Raw genomic sequence first — 15,235 nt, 5'->3', positions numbered from 1 at the left:
GAGAAGATTTTGTTTTTAATTTTATTTCTCCAAAAATACCCATTTACCATTTAAATTAACCATCTGCCTTAATTAAAATTAAAACCAAAAATCTTCCTATTTGTGAAAAGTCTTTCCAACCAAGTCATAAAGGAAAAAAAAAAAAAACTTTAGAGAAGGTGGATTATGTACCAGGAAACTTTTTGGATTTTCAGTGCCTGACCAAATAGCTTTCCTTATTCTTTTTCCAAAATAATACATTATGTGACATGGAAATTAGTATCTATGCTTTATAATAAAATGAATTATACTGCAGAATAATAGCTTTTAAATTAGAAGAAAAGTACATTTTAAATAAAGTCAATTTTATTCTACAACTAAACAAATACAAATTGAGTACTTTCTGTACTCCCCTTGCTGAGTAGGCAATGGGCTAACCAAAGAGAGTACGGTAACTGCTGTTCCGAAGATGCTCGGAGTCTAGCTGGGAAGAGACTCTTGCATCTTCAGTTAATTTTGTATACATAAATAGTAATAAGCAGGAAAGTCTTAATTCTAGGATGGATAATTTCTAATTCCATCTACAGATTTTTTTAGGTCATTTTGATTTCATTTCATGTTTTAAGTGTTTTTCCAATTATGAAGTGAAGGGAGGCCGAAACACTAATCTGTGTATAGGAATTTAAAATGTAAAAATTTCTATGTGTCTAAGTTATGGAGGAGAATATTTTTAATAAAGTGACAATCTTGGACAAGAGTCAGCAAGGTTTTCCTAAAGACAAATAGGAAAAGAAAATTTAATTCCAAGGCAGGTCAAATTCAATGCTTTGCCCATAAATTATGGTGAGAAATTTGAGGAAATACAACAAAAGTATTATTTGGGTCTTCTATTTGTCCTTCTGGCTCCAAAATGCGTTCACTCACGTTGCATTCTTATTCCAAACAGGATTTTTTTTTTTAAATCAAGGATAGAGCCATATTTAAAAATACGTGTGTGTCCTGAGCTAGAGCCACAATTGCTGGATATGGGTCACTTGGACAGTTTCATTTTCTGGAACTGCGAAAAGAGTGTCTGAACCCACCTCATTTCACATCACAGTTGTAGAACTCTACAAAAAGATAAAGATAAAATGCATAAAGCATGATGAAATATGTACAGTCTCTGGTATGAAGTAGAGAAACATTAAGTATCCATTTCTTTCTATTTTCTTGAAAAACCTGAATATGATTCAGGATAAGTTAGGTAAGTGACTCTCAAACATTTTGGTCTCTTGAATCCTCTAGACTCCTAAAAATAATTGAGGACCACGAAAAATTTTTGTTTGTATGGGCTACATCTATTAATATTTACCATATTCGGAAATAAACTGAGAACTTTAAAAATATTATTTACTTTAACAATAATAAAGCAATACATTTTAACATGAAAAAACCTAGTTTTTGAAAACTACCTATATTTTTTTAAAAAATAGTGAGAAAATTGTGACTGTTTTACAATTTTGAAAATCCCTTAATGTCAGTCTTCCTACAAGACAACTACATTCTTATTGCTGCTTCTGCATCCAATCTGTCTTAACATTCTGTTTTGGCTGAAGTATATAAAGAAAATCTGGCCTCACACAAACATATAGTTGGAAAAGGGAATAGTATTTTAATAGCCTTTCAGATATGGATATTCTTCTTTGATACTATATCAAAGTTCAGCAGATGGCAGTTTTTTAGGCTAGTCGCGATGTGGAATACGAAGCCGTATCACTGAACTTTTCATACTCCATTGTGTTCAAATCCATGGGTCTATCTTGTACTTTCAACAGATCCTTTACTCATGCGTGACTTTGTAATATCATACATTGGTCATTTGTAAAATATTGGTTCATGAAGCTACGCAGATGTTCCAAAATTCACACATTTTACTATACAATGGAAAAAAAATCATATTTGTGATTACAGCCAGGGATCTCATCAGAAAAATACCTAGATTTTGAGAAGCTGTCAAGTTCATGTGACATATGCCACAAGGTACTAGTAAAATTTGCTAAACTAAAGAATTATGGAAATGCAATGTATCATTTCGTTGTGTTGAAGTTTATTAATGCTAATATCTTAGATGTACCTTTTTATAATAAGAATAAATATAAAGATCTTAATAATACATAATCTAATTTAGAAATGATATGGCATCTGTGATTTGCTTCAAAGTAATTCAGAGGAGGAGACACGGAGGTCAGTATAGGATAAAGCAAAATCAGACATGAGTTGAAAATCATTATTAATTATATTGTTCCCTTTACTTGCGTACATGTTTGAAATTTACCATAATAAATGTTAACATATAATTTTAACTCTGTTATGGAGTTATAGTGTTCCTTTTTGGGTCTTAATGGGATTAATTAAGAACTAAACCTTTCTTAAATTTAATTTTATGGTCTAGACAACTACAAAAAGATCTATCTTATGATTATTAAGGATTATACAAGAGAACTTAACACACTGATTTCTCATACTCTTCTAAAGTAGAAATTTTCTTTCACAAATATCATCTAACAAGCTTCATCCTTACCTTAAGTCAGAGCTCAGAAACAAGAAAAAAAAGAAAAATCACGTAATAGTATCTGTAGTTTACCAAACACTCTTAATATATGCTCAAATTTTTCTCCCGTAATGGATTTTAATCTCCAACTTTACACGAAAATACTTTTTTTCACTTGAAGAAAGTCAGAAATTTTCATAAGTACTTTTGTTGAACTAACATGTTGTTTCCTACAACCCAGGCAGCTCTTCTGTTCTCAATTTAAGCAATAATTCCAACATTTTTGTGTCCAAATGAAATCAATTGCATTTTAAAAACTAGGTTAATTTGTCTACTGAATTTCAAACATTGGAGACAAAATTTGAAAATAAGACACTCCATATCTCACACCCAAAATGGCAAAGCTTGAGATATTTTTTCTTTTCTTATTGGAGGATTATTTTCCATGCCTCCTAACTTGAATATAGAACTGATAACTAGTCAAAAGTATCAGTAAAATGAGGTGGGACAGAGAAAGGTTATTGATGCTCTTTAAGCGTGTTCTCTGAAGGCACCATGAAGAATTTATAATTTTTATATCTTTTAAAGTTCAAGTTTCATTGAAGTGCATGAATCAAAAGTGAACAGCTCTTCTTTATAATTTGTGCACTTTTGTTAAAAAAAAATAGTTCTTTAGTCTCCTTAAACTAGAATAGTTATCCAGCTTTTTCTGTCTCCCATGACTGATATTTTTAGAGTTCAGATCAGTTGTTTTGCAAAAATGTCGTCAAAACGCCTAAACTATATGGAAAGGCCTAAAAAAGGAAACACAAAGAAGTTTCATTTTCATCCTGTTCCCCCCTTTCCCATTTAGGTAACCAGTTTTAGGAGTTTCTAGCTTATAATTCCTGTATTTATTTTTCTTTTTTTTTACAAAAATAAGAGTACTTATCTTTATTTCCCCTTCTTTGTTACATAAAAATTAGCATGATAAATATATATATATTATTTTATACTTCTTTTTTCAACTTAACAATATATCGGGAAACACTCTATAGTTTTCTAGAGATCTTCCTCATTTTATTTTTCGGCCACAAATAACTCCATTGTGAGGATGTACCATAGTTTATTCATTCTTCTAAGATGGGCATTAAGGTTATTTCCAATCTTTTGTGCTTATAAGTAATGCCAGAATGAATAACCATGTGCATATTTTGTTTCATATTAATAGAAGTGTACCTTCAGGGTAGATTCCTAGAAGAAGGATTTCTGGGTCAAAGGATATATGAATATGTGGTTTTATTAAATATTCCCAGGTTTCTTTCTATAAACGTTCCACCATTTTGCAATTACCACTGGTAGCATTAGTGTCTGTTTCCCTACACCCTTGCTAGCAAAGTGCATAAACAAACTTTTTACTGTTTGATAGGTGAAAATGATATGTCAATGTCGTTTTAATTTGCATTTCTCTTGTTATGAACGAAGTTGAGTGTATTTTATATGTTTAAAAACCATTAGTAAATATTTTTCTATGAACTCTGTACTCAGTATCTTTTGCCCATATTTCCACTGAACGTTTGGTCTTTTTGTTCTTTTTTCTATTTTTAAAAATTAATTTATATTAAAGAAATTGTGTGTGTGTGTGCATAATTATTCCTTTAACTGTCATATATTTTGCAAATATTTTGTCCCAGTGTGTCATTTGTCATTTGACTTTGCCTATGATTTCTTTTTGACGTGCAAAACATATTTTGGAATCACACTCATCTATCTTTTATTTCATTTGGATTTTTAATCACAAAGAAGACTTCATAGTTATAAAGTTATATGGGAGTTCATCTTAGTTATAAAGTTTAAAGGAGTTCACCCAAGTTTTCTTCTAACTTATATGAGTTTTTTACATTGATACCTTTGATCCATTTAGAGTTTATTCTTGTGTATCATATTGGGTATGATCTTATGACCATCAACTTGTCACAATACCATTTATTTAAAAGCCCATTTTTTTCCCCCAGAGATTTGAGCAGCCACCTATATTATATAATATATTTCTTTATGTTCTTGGGTCTATTTCTGGATTTGCTGTTCTCTCCACCAGTCTGTCTGTTATCCACTAGTACCACAATGTTGTAATTATAGGGGCTTTATAGTATGTTTTAATGTCTGGTAGGGTTAGGGCCCCTCATTCTTTTTTTTTTTAACAGGACTTTCATAGTTATTATTGCAAGCTTATTTTTTCATATGAACCTTAGAATCAGCTTGTCTTGCTCCAGAAATATTTGTGGCATTTCAACTGGATAGCGTTACATATATGTGTTAACTTGAGGAGAATTGACATCTACATGCCATTGACACATCCTATCCGTAAAGAAGGGATGTCTTTTAATTTGCTCAAGTCTATTTTTGTGTCTTTCAAGGCTGCTGTAAAGTTTTTCTCATATGGGTTTTGCATCTTCTAGTTAGGTTTATTCCTGAGTATATTGGTTTCATTGTTGCTATTCTCCCAAAGAGATTTTTCTTTTTTATTAAATCTGTTAGAATTTGAATATCAAAAGCCATCTATTATATTTCTCTTGGTAGGAAAATAATTTTACGTGAGTAAAATAATTTTAATCTTCCCTCAGGGCAAATGGATACCCAGGGCTGAGTGAACACAAACTTCATGTATGTACTTGAGAAGGCAAAATACAGCATCTTCTACCTTGAAGGTGAGCTCACTTGCTTTCTAAGGGCCTTTTTAGGTAATTTCTGTGCCGGAATGACACCTAGTGGCCTACTCTGGTATAGTCATTGGTAGAGGGAATTAACCAATTCTATTAGAGAATTAGTGACTACATGGTTGCTTTGCACATGCTTGAATGTTAGATAATTTTATATATAATTAACTCTTACATAGTACACAGTAATAACGATAACCCCGATTAATGGATATGGATATAAAAATCATTGTTCTAAACAATAAAAGTTCTCCCTTGGAAACAAAAATTTATAAATTTTCACCATTTCAGGTGTTTTACTATCTCACAATAAGTCAAATAGCTCTGGTTTTGGAGGCAGACAAACTTGAAGTTATGTTCCTGTTCCATCACTGTTTTCTAAACAAGTTACTTGTACTTTCTGGATCTCAGTATGACTAATGTTTGGAGGGAAATAGAGGAAAAAGTTTTCTGTTCCATATCGGGTCTTGAGAGAGCATAGAGAAGAGCAATCATAGAAAGGAAGATACAGGTGAGATCAGGAATTCAGGAGAATGGAGCCAGAGGTGATGAAAAGAAATTCGAGCCACCCAGGACTCTCCTCCATCAAGAATCCTCAGACAGATGGTTTTCCTTACTAGGCAGGGGACGGGATTTTCTATCAATCTTAAGCAAATCTCAAAAACTAAAGAGAATTTTACCAACATCTAAATCACACATCTAAAGTACCTGACATAGAGTAGATGCCAGAAATTTTGGTTGTCTATCCATATTTACTTCTTTTTTCCTAACAAATGAACTATAATAAACAAATGAATTACTTTGTTGCCTGTGGTATCAGTTGCTTTGAAAAGCCAGAAAATTCATGTAAAAAATTAAAATATCAAAGTACAAATTTTGGAGGATGGTGAAAAACATCTGATGAGAAGGCCAGTCCTAGTTTCTCATTACAGAGCACACACACAAACACACACACACACACCAATTAAAGCTTACAATAGATGAATTCTTTAAAGAAGGGAAAATTGGAGCAGAATGAAAGGATGCTAATTTTTGACAACAGAAAATATTGTCAATAATAACAGAAACTAATGAATGGAAAATACATATTGTTTTATTTGTGAGATGGCCCAGTGTTCTGATTTGGAATTGTGTCTATAATTGTTAAAGAAAAAATTATTCTGATGCTTGTTAAAATGGTAAGGAAGACTATTCAGGACTATGGCAATACGTGCCAAGACTATCACAAGAAGAGAGAGAGATTGGGCTCAACTCCAAATATAGCAAAGACAACTGGAAATTTATAGCCAAGGAGCAGAGTGAGGGGGTCAGTGGATGGGAAATTACTAAGAGGAGACACAAGGGGTAGGGGGATTCTCACTAAACCAACTCAAAAGGATTCTTGCTGAGGGCAGGTCAGGGTGATCAGATATCAGATCAGATATCAAGGGTGGGGGGATTCTCGCTATACCTCCTCTAGGAAGAGGTATAGCTGTGAATGAAAAGAAATATATGCATTTGTCTTGTTAAAGGATACTTTTTAAAAGACGGTATAATCATCACTCTCATACAGATATAACATGATCCTGTGTCAAAGATTTTATTTAACTCATTAATTAATGAGGGAACCAGTAAGTTTTTATAATCTGTTCAAAGAAGAATTCAAAGAACACATATATATAGTCAGATAAGTAATGTTAAAATGAAATAGGTCAATAATCAATTACATTCCACCAGATACAACTAATTTGCATTTCTATGGAAAAAATAATCATTTGTATTATTATTAATTTTCTACAATTTGTTGAGTTGTAAAATAGCCAAAAATATTGAAAGGCAGAGATTACCTGAAAGGGGGCCCATTTCAAAGTCTTTCATTAATTTTTCTGACACTCTTCAATCAACCAATAATTACTTATTAAAATTCTACTATACACAGTGCCAGACTAACTGAAAGGCAAAGGAAAGAAAGTTACATACACCTAAGGAACTTAAAATACATTTGATAAAACAAGGGTAATGCCTAAAACAGATCTTTCATAATTTCAACAAATCCTTTATAATTCCTTTCTTTCTTACTTCCTTCCATAAATTTTTATCCAGCAACTACTACTGATATATGCTAAATACTTTCTAGACGCTTGATATTCAATGTGCAAGAGAGACAAGTTCCCTTCTCCTATGGTGTTTTCCTTCTGGTGGAGAATGTAGACAATTAACAGGTAATAAAAAATCCAGGTCAATATTCCTTTTAACACTTTGAAATTACAATTCCTCAAATTTTTCAAAGCCAGTGATGTTCACCTTCATGCCACAAAAGTTCTCCACCTACAGTATATTCCAAAGTCATATAACGTGAAGGTTCTGGTGTTAGTTTGATTGTATTCAAATTTTGGCTCCATCTTTTGCTAGCCAAATTAATTTAAGCAAGTTTCTTAACTACACTGTGCCTCAGCTTTCTTTTCTGTTAAATGGGTATAGTAGTATCTACCTCACAGGATGGTGGTGAGGATTAAAGAGATGTTACAATGCTTTTATGGCAAGAAGGCCTGGTACATAGTCAGTGCTCAATAAATGCTAGCTATTATTACTAACAGTATTAGGAATAATATTACTATTGTTATTAGTATCATTATAACCTTGAATTTCATCACCTCTTGGAAATGCTTGAGTCTTGCAATTTCTCTCTCTGGATTCAGTCTCAGAAAACATATGAACATGTACTGATCATTCACTTATTAAATGAATATTTATTAAGTACATAGCATATGCACAGACATTGTACTAAGCATTGTGGATCTAAAGATAGGGAATATATTGAAATGCACAAAAATAAGATGCATGATCAGTTCATGAAATTGTCAACAGTTAAATGTGACTAGACCATAAGGTGCAAGATGGGAAGGTGAATGCAAGTTCTACGCAGGATGACTGATGTCAAATCACGAAAAAAATCTTCCAGATCAATATAAGAGATTGGATACTTTTCCAAAGAAAACGAGGAGCCATTGAGATTTTTAAGCAGAAGAGTGACAATTAATAGTATAATTTGTGCTACAGAAAATCAGTCTGGCATTCATGTGGAGAATGGATTGAATTTGGAGAAAGACAGAAGGCAGGGTCCAGGTTAAGAAGGTCCAGGTGAGAAATGAAGTATGCAGTGGCATGGGGAGGAGAGAGAAGGAGACAAATTTGAGAGACATCTATGAAAGGTAGATTAATCTCCAAACCTCTCAAGCCTGTGAGGGCAGATTGAGTCACACCACTTTATATTCTAATCTTGCTAGCTCCAAGCCTCACCTGCTTACGCAGAACTTCCTTTCCTTTGTATAATCTCTCCAAAATATTTCTGCGAGTTTGCAGTGGATTTCTTACATGCTTACAGAACAACAACAGAAATTTCAGGGTGTCCCTTGCCACCAGCACCTTCTGCTCTGAAATCCAGAAGTTTGCTGATTTTCTCTGGCCACCAGTGCTGTCGGTCTCAAAGTACAGCAGGAGCTCAGCAATATCTTATGAAGTAGGAAAGGCTATTCACCTGATGGTCCCCCACTTCTATTGTCTTTAATTGCAGAGTGTCCAAAGGAGGGTAGATTGAGCAATGACGTTCTATAGAGTGCAGTGAGAGAGGTTCTCAGGACACATACCCTCCATTTTTCCACAGGGAGTGCACATGCTACAGGGATAGCTGGATTGGCATGAGTTCACACACCACTCACTACCTTGAAACTTGCACCAGTCTAACTCTCAGTCCCCATTGCTAAGTCAAAGCTACCTTCTCTGCTTAGAATGAATCATTTCTGTGTATACTTTCTCCCTGCCTGCAATCTACCTCTGCATCTGGTAGTCCTTTATGAACTACCAGAGAGAGTTCGTGCCTTACGTAAATCAGTGTCCTCAGCACTCATGGAAATCAGGCAGTCAGAACAATTAGAGGTCAAGGAGATGAGTGAAGAAAGAAAGGACTAGCAGCTCTATGCACCAGCCATGTTGGAATCCAGTTCTAAACCAGCTGAAACCCCTGTTACACTCTAGATAACACAGTCATCAATTAAATGTAGAACATGAGGGAATAGGCAAGGTGATGTTTTTCTTCTTCTTTATGTCCTACATTTTTTATAATGAATAGTATTACATGATCCTAAAAATTTGTTTTAAATAAACTTTTTACACTAGAGTTTCTTTTTTACTTCTTTTAACCAAGTCTGCCTGGTATCACTTCTCCCTCTAGTGGAGACAAAGAAGAAATACACAAGTGGATGATCTTTTTGGAGTATATTTATTGTTAGAGTTAAACATACTACCACTCCACTTCATAGATGAGTAAACTGGGCTGAGAGATAAGAGACATGATATAACAAAGATATGTGTAAAATGAATGGGAGAGCTAGCCTACAATTAGGATATCTTGATACAGGCTTCTATTTTACTTATTCTCATAGATTATAAAAGGCAGCACTATGCATGTTTTGAGGGACATTCAGAATCCCTGCATCAATCCCTTGGTTTTTGGTTTTTTTTTTATAATTTTTATTTATTTATTTTCTCCCCAAAGCCCCAGTAGATAGTTGTATGTCATAGCTGCACATCCTTCTAGTTGCTGTATGTGGGACGCGGCCTCAGCATGGCCAGAGAAGTAGTGCGTCGGTGCGCCCCCGGGATCCGAACCCAGGCCGCCAGCAGCGGAGCAAGCACACTTAATCACTAAGCCACGGGGCCGGCCCATCCCCTTGGTTTTTGAATAGAGAAGAAGAATGACCTATGCCTAAATAGTAAGCTAGGTTCAGCAATTAGCCCATTTGCTGGCTGTGTGATACTTTGGCAAGTAACTTATTCTCTCTTTACTTCAGTTTTTCTGTTGGCAAATGAGAATAATAATAGCAGTTTCCATAGGGGTTGTTTGTGAGGAATAAATGAGTTAGTATTTGCAAAGAACTTAGAACTGTTCCTGGTACCTAATAAGCACTAAATAAATGTTTGTGGAATACAATTGAGAAAGAAATAGAGCAGAGGTCTCATTTTAAAGTAGACTAAACTTTGCTGAACCTCCAAAAAGAGTTCATTGACTGACTCTTCTACCTGATATGGTGGAGTAGCTTGGATAGACTGAACTACCCACAGATTAAAGTTCTAAAATTTGAATAAAAATATTTAAAAAGAAAACCCATTTGGAGGCACTGGAAAATAACCAAAAACAGGAAGAAACTGGAAGGAAATCTACTCTGGTAAAACAGGAATTGCACCTGGTGGCATTAGGGAATTTGTAGCTTCTTGCCTGGGGACAGTTCCCAATCTGCACAGCAACTCAGGCCAGGAGAACGCCAAAGCCTTACTGCTCTGAAGCTAAGAGGCCAGAGTTCAGGGTTTGGAGAGCAATGAGAAAGCTAGACAGGAGAGTTTGGAAGGAAAGGGTCACGTAGAAGGTGAGTCTCAAAATATGCGACCAATATTGGCCTGAAATGTTGGCTGATCACTAAACTAATATTCACAGGGGAGGCCACAAAGGAACTAGTGAAAAAAAAAAAAAAAAACGGAAGCTGGAAACTACAGATCTGAGGAAAATGTCAGCTACTGACTGCAGAGGGGATAGAATATGGAGTTTGAGTCCAGCCAAGTTAACTGATGACTAAAATAAAAGACCCTCTTCCACGTGTTTACTACGTATCTCTCATAATACCAGGTATCCAATCGAAACTCAGTAGACATGCAAAGATACAGAACTACGTGGCCTATACCCAAGAACAAAAAGAGTCAAAATAAATCCAAATCGAGATGACCCAAATGGCACAATTAGCAGAGAAGTTAATTTTTTTTTAAAGTAACCCATATAGGTAGAAGGAAACACTAAACAAAAATGGCTCCTCTTAGCTGTAACAGATTCTCAGAGCTTTCTTGTTTTTGATAACCTTGCCAATTTTGAGGAGTCAGGTATATTGCAGGATGCCCCTCTAGTAGAATCTGATGTTTTTGTCATGATGAGACAGGGACTATGGGTTTTGAGGAGAAACATAACAAAGGTAAAGTGTCTCATTCATTATTTCATATCAAGGGTGCGTACTGTTAACACGATTCATGACTGTTGATGCTGACCTCGATCACCTACCTGAAGCAGTGTTTGTAAAGTTATTCCTTTTTCTTCCTTTCCATGCTGTGCTCTTTGGAGGGAAGTCACTATGCACAGCCCACACTTAGGGAGAAGGGAGTTATGCTCCACCTCATTGAGCGGGGAGTATTTACATAATCTATTTGGAATTCTTCTGTTTGGGAGATTTGTCTCTTCTCTCCCATTTACATATTTATCCAATCATTTACTTATATCAGTATACACTCATGGATATTTATTTTATACTTTGCGTTATAATCCAATACTACTTGTTTTATTTTGTTACTCAAATTCTTCTAGCTTTGGCCATTGAGAGATCTTTCAGTTGGCTGTACTAGTTTTCCAGGGCGGCTGTAACAAATTACCACAAGGCCAATGGCTTAAAACAACAGCAATTTATTCTCTCACAGTTCTGGAGGCCAGAAGTCCAAAATAACTTTCGCTGAGCTGAAAACAAAGTGTTGGCTGAGCTGTGCTTCCTCTGAAGGCAGAGAATTCATTTCTTGCCTCTTCCAGCTTTTGGTGGATACCAGCAATCCTTAGCTTGTGGCTGCCTCACTCCAACCTCTGCCTCCATGATCACAGCGCCTCCTCTTCTTCTCTCATCGCCTCCTCTTCTTCTCTGTGTCTGTGTCAAAGCTTCCTCTGCCTCCCTCTTATAACGTTACATGTGATTGCATTTAGGGTCCAATCGGATTATCTAGGATAATCTTCCTTACCAAATAATGCTGCAAAGGCCATTTTTTCTTATAGGGTAACATTTCCAGGTTCCAGAGATTAGAAATGGATATCTTTGGGGGCATTATTCGGCTTAATACAGCTTCTGTGCCCCTTTGATACACCCTCATTAATGTAGTTGTAGGATTTTTTTTTTTTTTTAAGCATGTCCTTACATTCCTGCACTACAAGATGCTCCAGGCTCATCTTGTATATTCCTGCCACAGTCCTAGAATCACTCATTTCTCCAAGGAGCCCTGGTTCTGTTTTTGGAGAATGGTATTAGAAACCATGATCTGGATGGTTGGTATGCTTATTGCTACTGGGATGTTGTCTGTTTTAGGCCCTCTAAGCTGGCAGAGTAAAGAAATATATGTATATACACTAACCCATGTATATACACACATCCATAAATATTTCTATATGTAACCATTTGTATCCATATTAAATTAAGCATGAGTTCTTACTGATGTAATCCATTACCACACGGATCAATCTAGCCTCCTCCCCTTGCTTATCTGTAAAGTCCCACAACAACAGTGATAAAGCTGGCTCCTACCATCTAATCTGTTTAACTGTTTAATTCCAATATGCATGTCTACCAGTATGAGAATCGTTAACTTATATCCCCATGGGAAACATTTATCGACCAGTATATAGTGTTTATGTGCAGTTCCTTTTGCCTTCAATCTTACAGACTCCATTCATTTCCAAAGTTACTTAGGTTAGCACCCTTCCCCCCACCCCTCAGTGAGATTGCTTCATACATTTGTAATACAGTTAGATTTTTTTGTCATAGTCTGCATTTTTTCCTGTGACTATAAAATATCCTAAAAAACTTTGTAAAATTTGCATACATTAAGGCTCACGCCTTTTGTTGTAAAGTTCTATAAGTTTTAACAAACGCATAATGTCATGTGTCTACCGTGGCAGTATCATACAGAATAGTTTCACCATCCCAAACATGCTCTGTACTTCACCTATTCATCCCCCACTCCCACTCAAACCCCTTACCAGCACCAATCTTTTTATTGTCTTCATAGTTTTGCCTTTTCTAGAAAGTCATAGAGTTGGAATCATACAGTATATAGCTTTTCAGATTGGCTTCATTCGGTTAGTAATATGTACTTAAGATTCCTCCATGTCTTTTCATGGCTTAATAGTTCATTTCTTTTTAGCACTGAATAATATTCTATGGTCTGGATGTAGGTTATTTATACATTTACCTACTGAAGGGCATCTTGGTTGCTTCCAAGTTTTGGCAGTTATGAATAAAGTTTGTATAATCATCTGTGTGCAGGTTTTCGTGTGGACATAAGTTTTCAACTCCTTTGAGTAAGTACCAAAGAGCGTGATTGCTGGATCATATGGTTAGAGTATGTTTAGTTTTGTAAGAAACCACCAAACTGTCTTCCAAAACGTCTTCCATTTTGCATTCCCACCAGCATGTATGAGAGTTCCTGTTGCTCCACATCCTTGTCCGCATTTAGTGTTGTCAGTGTTCCAAATTTTGGCTATTCTTATAGGTATGTAGTGGCATCTCTTTGTTTTAATTTACATTTCTCTGATGACATATGATTTGGAGCATCTTTTCATAAGTTTATTTGATCTGTATATCTTCTTTGGTGAGGTGTCTGTTAAGGTTTTTGGTGCATTTTTTAATTGGGTTGTTTGTTTTCTTATTGTTGAGTTTTAAGAGTTCTTTGTATATTTTGGATAACACTTCTTTATCAAGTGTGTCTTTTGCAAATGTTTTCTCCTAGCCTGTGACTTGTCTTTTCATTCTTTTGACATTGTCTTTCACAGAGCAGAAGTTTTTTATTTTAATGAAGTCCAATTTAGGAATTTTTTTTTCATAGATCATGCTTTTGGTGTTGTATTAGAAGTCATTGCCAAGTTCAAGATTACGTAGATTTTCTCCTATGTTGTCTTTTAGATATTTTCTAGCTTTATGTTTTATGTTTAGGTCTGTGATCCATTTTGAGTTAATTTTTGTGAAACATGCAAGCTCTGTGTCTAGATTCATTATTTTGCATGTGGATGTCCACTTGTCCCAGTACCATTTGTTGAAAAGATTATCCTTTATCTCTTGAATTGTCTTTGCTCCTTTGTCAAAGATGAGTTCACAGTATTTGTGTGGGTCTATTTCTTGCCTCTTTAGTCTGATCTATTGATCTATTCTTTCACTAATACTACACACAGTCTTGATTATTGTAGGTTTATAAGTCTTGAAGTTGGATAGTGTCAGTCCTCCAATTTTGTTCTTCTTCAGTATTGTGCTGGCTATTCTGGGTCTTTTGCCTTTCAATGTAAACTTTAGGATCAGTTTGCCAACATCCACAAAATAACTTGCTAATATTTTGGTTGGAACTGAATTGAATCTATAGATCAAGTTGAGAAGAACTGACATCTTAACAATATGAAATCTTCGTATTCATAAACATAGAATATCTCTCCAGTTATTTAGACCTTCTTTGATTTCTTTCTTCAGAGTTTTGTAGTTTTCCTCATATAGATCTTATACATACTCTGCTATATTTATACCAAATAACTTCATTTTATTTATTTATTTTTTGATGCTAATGGAAACAGTATTGTGTTTTTAATTTCAAATTCCACTTTGTTGATGGTATACAAGAATGCAATTGACTTCTGTGTATCTCCCCTTTTTCTTTTTTTTGTTTTTGTGAGGAAGATCAACCCTGAGCTAACATCCATGCTAATCCTCCTCTCTTTGCTGAGGAAGATCGGCTCTGAGCTAACATCTATTGCCAATCCTCCTCCTTTTTTTACCCCAAAGCCCCGGTAGATAGTTGTATGTCATAGACACACATCCTTCTAGTTGCTGTATGTGGGACGCGGCCTCAGCATGGCTGGAGAAGCAGTGCGTCGGTGCATGCCCGGGATCCAAACCCGCCAGAGTAGCAGAGCGTGTGCACTTAACCGCTAAACCATGGGGCCGGCCCCCTCTTTCATTTCTGATATTAGTAATTTGCATCTTCTCTCTTTTTTCTTGGTTATTCTGTCTGGCTAAAGGTTTATCAACTTTATTGATCTTTTCAAAGAACCATCTTTTGCTTTTGTTGCTTTTGTGTATTGTTACTGTTTTCTATTTCTTTGATTTCTGCTTTAATTTTTATTATTTCTTGTCTTCTACTTGAATTAGGCTTATATTACTCTTCTTTCTATACTTTCCTAATGTGTAAGCTTAAATTGATTTTAGATCTATCT

At 35.1% G+C, this 15,235-nt stretch overlaps 1 protein-coding gene and 1 long non-coding RNA gene across 8 annotated transcripts in view; one reads left to right on the top strand and one right to left on the bottom strand.

Moving 5' to 3' along the window:
• The window catches only part of WDR72 (WD repeat domain 72), a 294,043-nt gene that overhangs the window by 30,377 nt on the left and 248,431 nt on the right, over positions 1-15,235 (top strand). For 6 of the 7 annotated variants that reach the window (XM_058541608.1, XM_058541610.1, XM_058541606.1 and 3 more), the window contains exons 2-3: positions 5,113-5,196; positions 7,322-7,406. The gene's annotated coding sequence lies outside the window, so the exon portion shown is untranslated. The remainder of the gene's footprint in view (positions 1-5,112; positions 5,197-7,321; positions 7,407-15,235) is intronic. The other variant, XM_058541607.1, reaches the window with a different exon arrangement.
• The window catches only part of LOC131406098 (uncharacterized), a 37,708-nt gene that overhangs the window by 2,075 nt on the left and 20,398 nt on the right, over positions 1-15,235 (bottom strand). The window lies entirely within an intron of this gene.

The sequence above is a fragment of the Diceros bicornis genome, chromosome 5 (assembly GCF_020826845.1).
Source record: "Diceros bicornis minor isolate mBicDic1 chromosome 5, mDicBic1.mat.cur, whole genome shotgun sequence".
Lineage (NCBI taxonomy): Eukaryota > Metazoa > Chordata > Mammalia > Perissodactyla > Rhinocerotidae > Diceros > Diceros bicornis.
The sequence above is the reverse complement of the archived record's forward strand: the minus strand, read 5'-3'. Positions and strand labels throughout refer to the sequence as shown.